Source organism: Frieseomelitta varia, unplaced genomic scaffold (assembly GCF_011392965.1).
Source record: "Frieseomelitta varia isolate USP_RPSP 00005682 unplaced genomic scaffold, Fvar_1.2 scaffold_567, whole genome shotgun sequence".
Classification (NCBI taxonomy): Eukaryota; Metazoa; Arthropoda; class Insecta; order Hymenoptera; family Apidae; genus Frieseomelitta; species Frieseomelitta varia.
This window is the reverse complement of record NW_025110331.1, coordinates 23588-36616: the sequence shown is the minus strand read 5'-3', so window position 1 is coordinate 36616 and position 13029 is coordinate 23588. Positions and strand designations below refer to the sequence as shown.

The window sequence follows — 13029 nt, the reverse complement described above, 5'->3', positions numbered from 1 at the left end:
TGTATTAATTTCAATCATCTTCAACAAACAAAGATTAAATATTAAAAATAGGATAGAAACGAATTTATAATGGAACATCGTGTCATTCTACATTTGACTGCAGCCATTTTATAACGTTTATTCCTATTAGAAATGTATAATACGTTTATAGATTCTAATTATTTTATACAAAGCAGAGGATTAACAGTGAAAAAAAGAAATGAAGAATTAAAGGTGTAAATTAATTTTCGGCATATTTATCATACTCTTATCAGTCATCTTGTTATAACAAAGATCAGAGTTGTCTGCACGTAATGTAGAAAATCTTGTTATTCCATATGATACAATTAAACGTGAGCATTAACGGGAAATAATCACCAAAGAGAAATTCGTTCGAATAAACATGGTTTTAAACTGAAGCCTTTGTGTATTCTGTATTCTGACGATCCACTTTTATTTGAATTTGTTTTCCCAACAGCTGGAATCTCGTATTCGAAATCATATTTTATAAACAACCGAAGGCATATAATACCTCAACATAATATTTGTTTGTTTCATTGATTTAAATATTTACTTTGACAATTATTGAAACACATTATTGACGACTATTGAAACATTCTTCAATTTTTTGTTTATATTTTATTTCTTGTCTTTTAATTCAGTAAAAATAGAATAGTCAAATATTTTCTAGTATAATTTTACAAATGTTATTAAATCATCAAATGATGGAGAGATTTTTTAATATTTGCTGCTCAATCTCAAACATATAATGTTTATTATTATATGTATATATATAAATTTATTTACTTGTTATATATTTATTTATTTTTTTGGTACTTCCGTTATTTGTCCGCTCCGAAATTTGAAATGACAATTAAAATGAAATCAGATCATAACAATTTTTATTTTATCACATTATATTACTAATAATCATCTTATAATATTATTAATATATACTATATACAATAGAAAAGAATTGTAGAGCTATCGTACCTATTCTAAATATTATACATATTTAGAATTGTATTATATTATGTTATATTTCTTATATTCAGTAAAATGTATCTATCAATTTACTTACATTCTTAGTTATCGATTATTAATTTAATTTAACTTCAATTCCTGTGATAATCGGGCAAATAGTAACAATTTGTAGTGAGATCTATATTATAGAAAAGTTATCAGCTTATTGATAAATTATTTAATCGATTAATCATAGTCAAAGATTACATGGATAGTTAGTTATTTTCAATTAATGTTCTTTTTTATCAAATTATCCAATAACCTTTGAATTGAATATTCTTAAGAATATAACAATTTTAATATAAGTATTTTTATATATATTCACAACAGCCAAACATTCCCATTTGATTTGGTGACTTTAGACTTTTGTACGCTACTGTGTATGCAAATTTGAAACTACAGCGTTAATTAATCATTAAAGGCCAACTTCTTTCTACATTTGCAATGATACATCTGTCACTAATGCACATATGCAAATAATGAATATTAATGGAAAATCAATCTTCTGAATTATAAAGTAATGATCACCAACATCCATTATCAATTAGGATTATTCAAAAGTTTCAATGTTTTTAGTAAAATTGATGGGTTTGAAATGTAATTACAGGTTTCATTAATTATCAACCTTTCACATTACTGTTGATTTTATTACATAACCCATCGGCAACTCCAAAAAATATTTGTGACCACTGTGGTGAATATTAAAAAATAACATTACCTCAAGTAAAAAATCTATAGAAGTATTTTACTATTTCTATAGAGGTATCTTACTATTTCTTACGTTCATTGCCTTAATTTTTTCGAAGAATAAATATTATTTGGTTAATACAGTATAGCTTAATGGCTTAATACGCATATTTTTCTATAAAATAGAAAATGTTGACAATCGATCAAACCTCCATGCTTTCAAGTACACTAGCTTACAGAATTTGGCTGAAACTACAAAAATTTGATAGTAATCATCGAGTAGCATCAGAAAATCCACGGAATGCAATAAAGTTAGCGTTCAGTCGTAATTTGTATAACACTATCGGCCTATCGAGATCAGATCGGCAATGAAATTATTGTTCCATTCCATTTTAACGTGCAAATGTTTCGTATCGGCGTGAAAAAACGTTACACGCGAGCGATTTCCATACATCGATTTGCATAACTAACTTAAAAGGCAGAAAAAGGAGAGAGATGAAATAATAGAAAAATGTTTTTTTCGTCGTGGAAGCATGTGAAGTGTCCACAGGGAAAAGTAGTGTCAAATTTCAGAAAACGAAACTTTATTTTTCATTGTAAATGCTGAATAGGGCTGAAATTTATGTACATGAGGCAATTGTTTTTTAGATAAAAGAAGAAAAATATATAGAGTAAAATTTTTTCATTGGGGCTCAGTTTTCGAGAAAATTAACATTGAAAATTATCAAGCATACTTGTGCTTGACTAATTCTGGATAGAATAGTAGCGAATAATCGATAGAAGATTATTTTAAGTGCGAGGAAACTTAATTAAGAATTGATAAATTTTTATATTTCATTTTCTCGAACATGAAACATTTAATGGAAAAACTTTATTCTATATTGCTTTCCTGTTTCATCGTAATTTCATGAGGAATTATTTTGTACATAAATTTACGTACGATGTCACGAATTCACATTCCCTCATATATCAAAATAAATGTAAAACTCAGAAAATTTTAATTCGCAATATATGACACAGTTAGCGACAAAAGAGCATACATAAGAAGCGTACGAAAAAAATTGTCATTAAAATTGACACATTTTTCCCTTCGTAAGTCCTTCATGTATGGAATTTGATTTCTCGCTGAATTTTATTTAACTCTTCCGGCAATTTTTCCATTTAACAGGGAATCTTGAAAGAAGTTTTTATCGGACTGTCGTAGGATATCTTTTTTTTTTTTTTCTTGAAGAAAGAAAACCTGTGAAATCATGTATCTATGAAAAATTGAACAAGCGTAAATTATGCAAAATCGCTGTATATATTAAGATTCTCGACGTGAGACAACTTTACGATATGAACGTGACTTTTTCACTGTCTGCGAGATTTACACGCAACGTGTTAATGTATTGTCACCAACGAATTGAAAACACTGTCCGCTGATAGAAAAATCATGTTTAATTTGGAAATCATGATTGTAAAATAATTAAAAAATTTCTTAATATTTCCTTAAAAGTTTCTTAAAAATTAATTTAAGAATTTCTAATGAATCATTAATTAACAATCGAAAGATCATTGATCATTTCGCTTTTAATTTTGTTTCGTTAAGCACACACACTTTATTTGTAATACTTTTTCATATTCTAAAATTCTAAAGTATTTCGTTTATGATAGAAACTTCATGATTAAAGATTTTGTATATTACAAGCCATATAAACATTTGCAAATTCTTAATTATTAGATTAATGGATGGTAAAATTTTGTGCATTCATGGAAAATTGCATAAAATGTATATGACAAGAAAAAGTATCCCCGTGTATTACATTTGTAGAACAATCTTCTATTGATTTTTTTTTTTAATTATATTCTTAAAAACTATTCAAATAATATATTCGAAAAATGATGAATGGAACAGTATATTATCTTATTTAGATGAACGTTTGAAATAACTATGAGATAATTAATTTGGACAATTTTTCTCCAAACTATTTCATCATTTGGCTGTCAAACGAAATGATACTTCATCGTATTTAAATCATCCTTATACATCATCGTCACGACAGACTATTAACGAGCCAATTGAAATAAGAAATTATCTGGAATTTTACACTAAACAAAACTATTTTTTTACGTTATTTTAAATTAAAATAACTCTTCTTCCATTTGTGAGAAATTTGTAAATTTTCATTTAGTCGCAACAAAGAGAAAAAAAAATTCGAGTTTGAAAACCTTCGGCTTCCATTACGAAATGATGTTGTGAATTCATCAGGATGCAAACACCGCAGAAGAAACGTAGATTGCGTGTCTGCATTCGTTATACGACGAGTTTAGTATGTATGTATGTATGTACGTGCACGCGAAAGCTAGGAAATCGTCCAAAAAAATCTTCGTTAATGTCCACCGGTTCTCTTTACGCAGTCGGGAAATATTTTACACGGTGGAACTAGAATTCAAACGTGGCTTTGGATTACTTTTAGACGGGGAATTCTTTGTTTTTGCTTCGTTTCGGATTACTTTTACATACAAAACTCTTTCGCTTTGCTCCATGCTGGCTTCCTCTCTCAGACGGATGTAAATGCTCTCAACTTCTGTTTGTTGCATTTGAAGCATCCGGATTATTTTAATTTTCTTATATAGTGACAGATTTCAGAAGTCACAGATTTCACCATTGTAAAAATTGAATATATTATTGATCATATTCTGATCGCCAGAACTCGTTTAAATATATGGATATTAATTTGTACATTAGAGTAGTTGGCTTTAATAATGTGCCTGTTTGCTTTAAAATTGAAACAACTTCTACAGAAGAACTTGTAAAAATAAAGAAATTTCTTCTTTTTTCTTTTAAGGAAATAAGTCACATACAATCATTGTATTACAATTACGACTGACATTTTTCTAAAGATATTGATAATTTTCTAGAAAAATATTTCCCTAAAATATTTTTCTGCTGTTGAATTTCTGCATTAGTATAATTTGTTCGTCATACTCATTTCATTTGTCAATTATATTCATAAAAATATGAAATTACTTATAATATATATTCAATCTGAAAATATCCAGACTCACGTAATTAATAAATTTCTTTGAAAACGAAGCATCGTATGAAAAAATTTCACCCGATATTATTGACATATGTAAAGCGTGTATCGCAATTATTGTAATACCCTATGTGACATAAGAAACTAGCATGAGAATAGCAATGTAACAGACATGTTCCTTGCTAGGCATTTCCTGTTCACACGTTTTAATTAATCTCTCCGGGGGTAGTTACAATTTCAGGTGGTGGAAACGTGCAAGGACTAATTCTGCTATCGTCGCAGCATGTTCCATCTTGCTGGTAAATAACATAAAGAAGCATAACGTAAAACGGAAGAATGTAAAAATGAATTACGCATATTTCTTAAACTTTAGATTTTAGAAAGACAATTATAGAATTGTAACTCAAATGAAAATAGAGAAATTTGAAAATTATGAAATTAAATAAACATCGTAACGAATTGCATTCCAATTTAAATATTTTACACTCTGGTGTCATACTAATAATTCTTATCTGCATTGTGGATGTTTTTGCATTTCCATAAATGAACAAAAATTCATGACTAATAAAAAATAAATAAAAGGGAAGAATTAAATGAAGAAAGCGGCTTATAGTCTTGAAATTCGAATTTCTGAAACTGCGCGAATTATAAAAAAATGAAGGAAAAATAAATTATAACTTCACACAAATAAAAAGACAGAGAATATTATTTTTTATTATTTATGTTGATGTAACACTGCGAATTAAAACGAACATCGCAAAGCCAGAATTTTAATATTCGAAAAAAGAGGGAAGGAGAACAGAGAAAAGTAAAAAAAAGAAACAAAGCCACTGAGATTCATTCGTACAAATACATATACAACGTTCATTTTGCGCGAACTGACTTCACGATGAAATTAATTTACATTACAATATCTGGACTTGAGATAGAGTTCAGATTCTTAAATAATCACGGCTCATGGAACGCTTAAAGAAGCTGAATCTTTTCACTAGCAGTATGTACTGAAGTACCTGAGTAAGCTAATTAAAATTCAATAATACTGATTTTATCAACATCCTCGCTTTCAGAATGTTATAAATGTCTTATAATTAGTTCGTTTTAATTATATGTAAAACTCTTTAGGATAGTGATCTCTATTTACGATTTTAGAACTTTAGAGTGGCTTTTATACGATAGTTTCCTACTTGCTTAATGTAGAATACTATATTTTAAAAATAATATTTGAAGACGAAATAAAATGTATCTGAAAGATTGTTGAATTCAAATATGAACTGCAAACTTTAGTATGTATAAAGTCTACAAATTTACAAACAGCGAGGTAATAATCTTTTTAGTGATAATCTTAATAAATAATTAATAATTTATTGAAGTTTCATTGATAATGAAGAAAATGTTAATACACATTAATATATAACAAGAACAAAAAATTAAAGGACACAATAGAAAATAATAAATTATTAGTTCATATATGTTAGGCTGTATAAATCGTTTAATAAATAAATTCTATAACATATTAAACTTATAAAAAGCAATATATTTTTACACGACTATTATATCTGATACTATAGTTATCTTTGTCTGTATTTAATTATCAATTATTTACATTTAATTATCAATTTACTTCATCAAGATTGATACAAGCACGTTTTTTATACAATTATTTATTTTTATTCAACTACTCGGTCTACTCAATCGTATTGAAACTGGTGTAAGCACATCGTCCCTGTGCACGAATTTCGAACATTCTTCACTGAAGTATCCTGTTTGACGAGTGACATTATGGTACATCGCAGAACATTCCTTGCCACTTTGCTGAATGTATATACGCTGACATAAGGTAGGTTGCATTTGTAGTGCAAAATTAAATTCCATATAACTTGAGAGATATACTTTACGTGATATTTATGGATATAAATTCATTGTATTAATATCTAAATTAACCTTATAAACAGCTATTGCTATGTTTGCTGTGTGTATAAAAGTAAAATTTGCCAAGGTATGATTTTACACGCAAAAAAGAAGAGATTCTTTTCAACTTTCACTTGAGGGAAATAAAATTAAAAAATTTGTCAGGTATAGTTGAATTTGTCAAAATAAAAATGAACATCCGAGCAAGATGTTCCGTGTGTAAAAATATATGTAAAATGTGTGAAAAATTGATCAAGAACAGACTAATTAACACTCGATGTTTTAAAATCTTTACTATTACTCTCATTTGGATTTTTATGTATTTAAAAAAAAACTTAAAAATGAAAAGATTGCATGTAACACGAGAAAATGTATCCGAAGTATAGTGTTTTATATACCTAATTCGTAAAGAAAAGGTTCTATTTTTTATATTATATTTTCGAAAATGTAAATGTGCATAAAAATCCTTAGCTTGTTCAATACTTAAAAATACTTCTTAAAGACAAATTCATAGTTATTTGAATGTGTCGAATTTAAATATAAACCATCAAATTTTTTTCAATGTCTCAGTATTTGTAACTGATCTTACGAATTTGAGAAATACGATTAAAAATTTTCTTCGTGTATTTCTGCCGACTTTTAAACAAACAACAAGCTTCAGTAAAATGTTCGAATCTTTGAAGTTCGAATCTTAGCAAATGTTTGATCCGTACGTACTTGTATTCTGAACAAGAGTAGAACAAGCATGAATCGACTACACCTTTCGGTCAATTATGCACGTTCAACACTCGAAACCGCGTGTACAACATCTCGAAATCATGATTGCATTATCTACATAACTCCCTTGAATGCAGCCATCAATGTACAAGCACTGCGATGTCAGTTCACAATGCAATCGAGCCGAATGCGATTCCAAGCCGACCGAATACTACGTGTATCACATAGACGAAAAATTACGACAACTTGAAAAATAACATCTTTCGTTATCTAAAAGCGTTTCGGTTCGAATCATTTGATTTATTCACGTGAGCTTGTAAGAAGTGTTTCAATTGTAAGATTGTTATTTTAAATGTGTAAAATTCTATATATTCTACATATTTCTAATATATATATATAGAATTTCATATATTCATTATGAAATTGTGTTAATCAGATATGTATTGTATGTCGAAAAATTCTAATTTCTCTTTGTTTCAGATTGATTTTTGTCGACTGTTATCAATGAACAATAATTAACTATTAACCTATTCGATGTGAACAAATTGCATATGATAAATCGTGTATATGTCTATATATAATAAATATTCGTTATGTAAAAAAAGAAATCATCACTTAATATTTAAAATAATATTTTAAGATTACAATGAAACAAAGAAAAGAAAATAATACTGCAGTGTATAAATTGTCCAATTTTTCAAAATTTATTTCCAAATAAACTATTCAAAATGTATATTCAGTTGTTCAATAATTGTGTAATAATTTTTTAAATTTATTAATAATTATATATCATTTTTCCCAAGTATTTGATTATTCTTATTTTACCAAGAAAATTACGAATATTTAAATTTTGTGAACCGATAATTTGAAGAATATAATTATTGATGCTTCGCTTATATTACAAACAATATTAAGACTGAAAATAAGTTTAATTATTTTTTCATCATTTTGTATTACTTTGCAACATTGGTTTATATTACTAGGAATAATTTAAGATAAAAGATAAAAGTCAGCACAGCATGAAAATGAAGCTATTAGTATTCGGTATTTATCGAAAAAATACTTCTAAAGTAAATATCTATTTGCATTCAAAAATGAGAAGCTTTTTTAATAAATATTATATACAAACGACTAGATTTGAATAAATAAATTTGGACCAATATCTCTAATGCAATTTTTCGAAAAAAAAAAATATTTTTATGAAAATGTGGAACTTTGCAGAAAAGTCAAGGCCTCGAGATAACGCTCTCACTTTAAAATAACTACTCTTGGGTATACATTATTCCCCAGCTATCAAAAATGTAAACTTAATAGCCTTACACGTAGATATACATACATATTCGTGGAAAAAACTACATAGTTAAAGCTAGCTAAAAGACAAAAATTAAAAACAAATGTTTTTCTTAATTTTATTTCACATTTAAATCTAAATTGTTTGTACCTAATTAATACCTTCATATCAATTTCAATGTCACTGTCACTCGAACTGTTTAGAGTTCTATCAAGTTTTGCAAACTCACTCTGTTTCGAAGGAATCATGTTAGTGGAAGATTAACAAAATTATTTGTGACTAATCAAGACTTTAATACTTATTCTTTAATACATACTTTTCTGTTTATATTGCATTATGACTTTTATTTCATCAATATGGAAAACGAAATTATTTCTAAAATTTCTACTTCAAAAGAAGAATGAATACTATATGTGAATACGCTCTTAAATGTTACATTATTATTTACTATATGTAATAAATTTATACTATAACATCAGTGTACTCCCTCCTAACACGAAATCACCTTTATTTGTACTTACTATATTAAATTATACATAAAAATTAGATATCGAGTTAGGTCATCTATTATTCTATCTATTAAAAAAATTAAATTTATCTATTTAAAAAAGTTGCTTCGATCTACATATGAAAAATACTTTTCAGAATACCAATTAATTAATTCAAAATTGAAAAATATTTTATGTTTGAAGTGTGATTAACTTTTTAAGATTTACTGTGGCAATATTACGTAATTAGATTTAAAATGTTGAATCTCTTACTAAATACATTTAAAAATTTAATAATCCATTTATTATTATAGCTTTATAAACATTTGTGCAACAAATGTAACAGATTCTTTCTTTTAGACATTTTTCTAAACCTGTAGAAGAGTTCTAGAAGAGGTTAATCGCTGCAGAAATCTTTCCCTTTATCTCGTTTCCGATCACAACATCCATGCCTCTCAAATAATGAATGCATGTATGCAGAATGCAGAGCTGCTATAGTATAGTTTCACCCATGACCCGATTTTCGACAATTTTGTATCGATTTATTTGACCCTACTGTAACAAGACAGCAATTTCAACAGTTAGGAGAATTTAATACTCGATCCTCGGAAAAACTACAACGATTGTATGAATAAAATTTTCATGAAAGTCTCTTTATCCAAGTTGTAATCTCTGAAATCTAATATCTGTCTAATATATAGCCTCCAGCCGTTGAATTATGAGCATTCAGAATCCTTAATATCTTTGTTCCAAATTTTACTAACTGTTAAAGAAATTAGAATTAAAAATCCAAATTGGGTCGTTGAAAATGGGTCTATTATTTGCTTTGTACTATAAAAAAATTGAAAAGAACACGCGATGTTATTAATTTCATCATAACAACGTTACAGTATTAATTTTATCAAGACGTATACTAATCTAGTCTATCCATACGAGAAAGTTACAATTTATATTATCTAGAATGGCAAATTTCTGTTCTTCAGTGGATTTTTGTTTGAAATCATTGTCCAACTCTTTAAAAGAGACAAATACATTTATGGCGCGTGAACGCGTAATGTTAATTCAGTTTCATTCATTATAATGTATAAGTAAATACACGTTTCACGAATTCTGTGAACGATGCAAACACGTTTAAAATATATATCATATTTGTCTCTGCCCGTTGTAAAATGATTCTTGATGTTCAATTACTTCTACGAGTGCCAGACGAAGATTAATGAGTATGAGATAATAGTATGTGTTTCACATCTGTGGAATTTAATGTTTAATAAAATTTAAATCCCGTTTGATTTTATTAGAAACAAACACGACGTTGCAAACTACGTTGAATGATTTTAATTCAATTCAATTCAACCAACAACTATAGATATCACATTTTAGTTAATTAAAATTTAGGGAACTACGAGTATATGTACACGATTGAAAGTTTGGTACAGTGCATCTAATATTCCGTGACAACAATTCTAATTGAAAGTCTGAATACTACAAATGACGTACCGATCGATCGTTTCTCTCGCCGAACGCAATTATTATTTAACCAACAGCTTTCAGTGTGTTACAACCCGTTAATCATTCGTTAATCATGCAGGTGCAGAACTTCTATCGTCTGGCAGTCGATAATGAAAGTTTAAAGTCACGTTGAACCAGGATTGTAATTAACGAACGACCACAAACAAACACTGTTAGGATTTCCACTCGATGCTCTCTCATCAATCATTTTTACACAAACGAGGTACCTCGATGATACTGCAACAGAACGGATATGAGAACTTGTTGAAGTTCAAGGACGTGAGTATCGCTTTTTCTAGCACTACAAAACCTTTATTAGCGAGATCCTTTATCTAGACTTTAGTTTTACTTTCATAATTTTACTGCATCGTCATTCGTCATTTAGTTATTAATTACCGCGAATTCTCGTGTAAATTTATATTTTTTTTTTTTTAATACGAGTGAAAAAGTTAATTCAAATAATTGAATGTTATAACAAATATTACATAATACTTTAGGGATTTTGTACACGTTCTCTACATATTATGTACATACTCTGCATTTCTGCACTGAATGAATTTAAACTGAATTCTCGATTGGTACAATTAGAACTTTTAATTTTGATTTGATTTTCAAGTTTACACCTTTGTGTATTTAATGTTATTAAAAAGAATAAAGACTTGGTGGAAAATTGTTTCAGACGACGCAAACCTCTGCCTAGATTCTACTTTTTAAATTGCTTCAAAATTACTTTCAAATTGAAATTAATATTAGAATTACACCACTGTCTTTTCAATTATTTTTACAGAAACATGACTTCGACATTGGAGAAATACATCAATCGCAAAAAGGTTAAAAAATGAAAAATTAAAATTAAGATGTTTTAAAAATATTGACTTTAGAGTGGTAGCAAGATTAACATACTTAATCCAAAAGTTAAATAAAGATGATACAGGTCTTTTAATATCGGAATTGATTGACAATAATTTAATTGAATTTTAAAATTCTTTATCTTAAAAAGAAAAAAAAAAAAAATGAAAACAGAAAAAATATTTAAAATATTCTTTCTCTGTGATTTTGAAACTTTATTTTACTGCGTGAAAATGTCAACAACATTGACAAATGAACAACATATCGAGAGACAATATTGCGAACATTATTTGCACAAGAGACTCAGTTATTAACGTATCAGGAAGCAACGTTTCATTAATGTTGTATTTGTCGCTAATATCGAATTTTTCAGATTTATAAAAGTTGACTAACGAATCGAAGTTTTAATTCCTAGAATTCTCAAAGCTCGGCGCAGACTGGTGAAAAATAAACGCAACGAATGAACGTAAAGCGAGAGAACAATGCCGTTGCCACTTGATGCTCGAAACCGACGAACAATGAGTCATTATATCGACCAATAAAAGCTAAAAGTTCTATGATTATTGTTTTTCCCTCGATAAAAATGATCCCAATGGATTGCTGAAATTTACTCCAAAATAATGAAGTACCGGTGTACTTATGCACCTGCAAATTCGAATAAAAAGGAAACAGATCTTTCTGACCAAACGATTGAACCACATTATTATTTTGAAATTTCAAACTCAATTTTAACATTATAACTTGTAATGATGACAGTTTCAACTGCAAATCGATTATAACCATAATTGACTATAACTATAATGATTTCGCTTTTAATTCAAGAAGAATCTTAGGAAATTTTCGCAGCTGTGTATATTTATTAGAATTTTTGTCATTCACCGAAATACAATTATTATTCTAATGCAGAAGTGAGAGAAAATTATTCTTTGCTTTCACTTCATAAAAAAATTCGTCGTTCTAATCTAATACATTATGTGAAACTAATTATGAAAACTATGAGAACTACTCAAACAATCTGATTTCTTCTTACATTAAGCATAAGCTTCTAAACATTTCCGCGAATCCAAGTAATATTCTCTCCCAAAAGGAATTTCGTAAAAATTCTTAAATTAATTTCTATGGCGCGCGTGTTTAAAAATGCCGGAGCCCGCGGCATGAAATCGCGGACCTCGTTTTCTCATTTGCGATTACAATCGCAGGTGTTAGGTGTTTACGTGTGGTCTCACCCGAATAACGTATTAACGGAAATTATGCAAGCGGTATTGCAATCAACAAGCGTTTGCTTTAACACCGAGCGGGCTGGTAAGGGAACGGTTTAATGAGCTGCTTCAAATTACTAGAAAAATAGGGCACGATCCCCGTATTCAACAATTAGAAATCGCAATTCGCTCTTGGCAATTACTCGTAACTACCGCAGAGGAAATAGTTTGTTGTTAATAGGTAGAGATGCAATGAAATTTTTGGAAAGATACGTTATTACGATTAATCTTGTTGGTAAATTCTGATTATTTAAAGTTGGAATAATATTGATATTAGTTCAGGGCAATGGAATAGAGTA

At 28.3% G+C, this 13029-nt stretch overlaps 1 long non-coding RNA gene across 2 annotated transcripts in view; it reads left to right on the top strand.

Moving 5' to 3' along the window:
- LOC122534021 overlaps positions 1-13029 on the top strand; it is a 71117-nt gene that overhangs the window by 43084 nt on the left and 15004 nt on the right. The window contains exons 3-4 of one of the 2 annotated variants that reach the window (XR_006307820.1): positions 10702-10901; positions 11410-11511. The exons of the other annotated variant lie outside the window; for it this stretch is intronic. This is a non-coding gene — a long non-coding RNA (uncharacterized LOC122534021). Of the gene's footprint in view, positions 1-10701; positions 10902-11409; positions 11512-13029 lie in introns of those variants that run through there. 2 annotated transcript variants of the gene reach the window in all.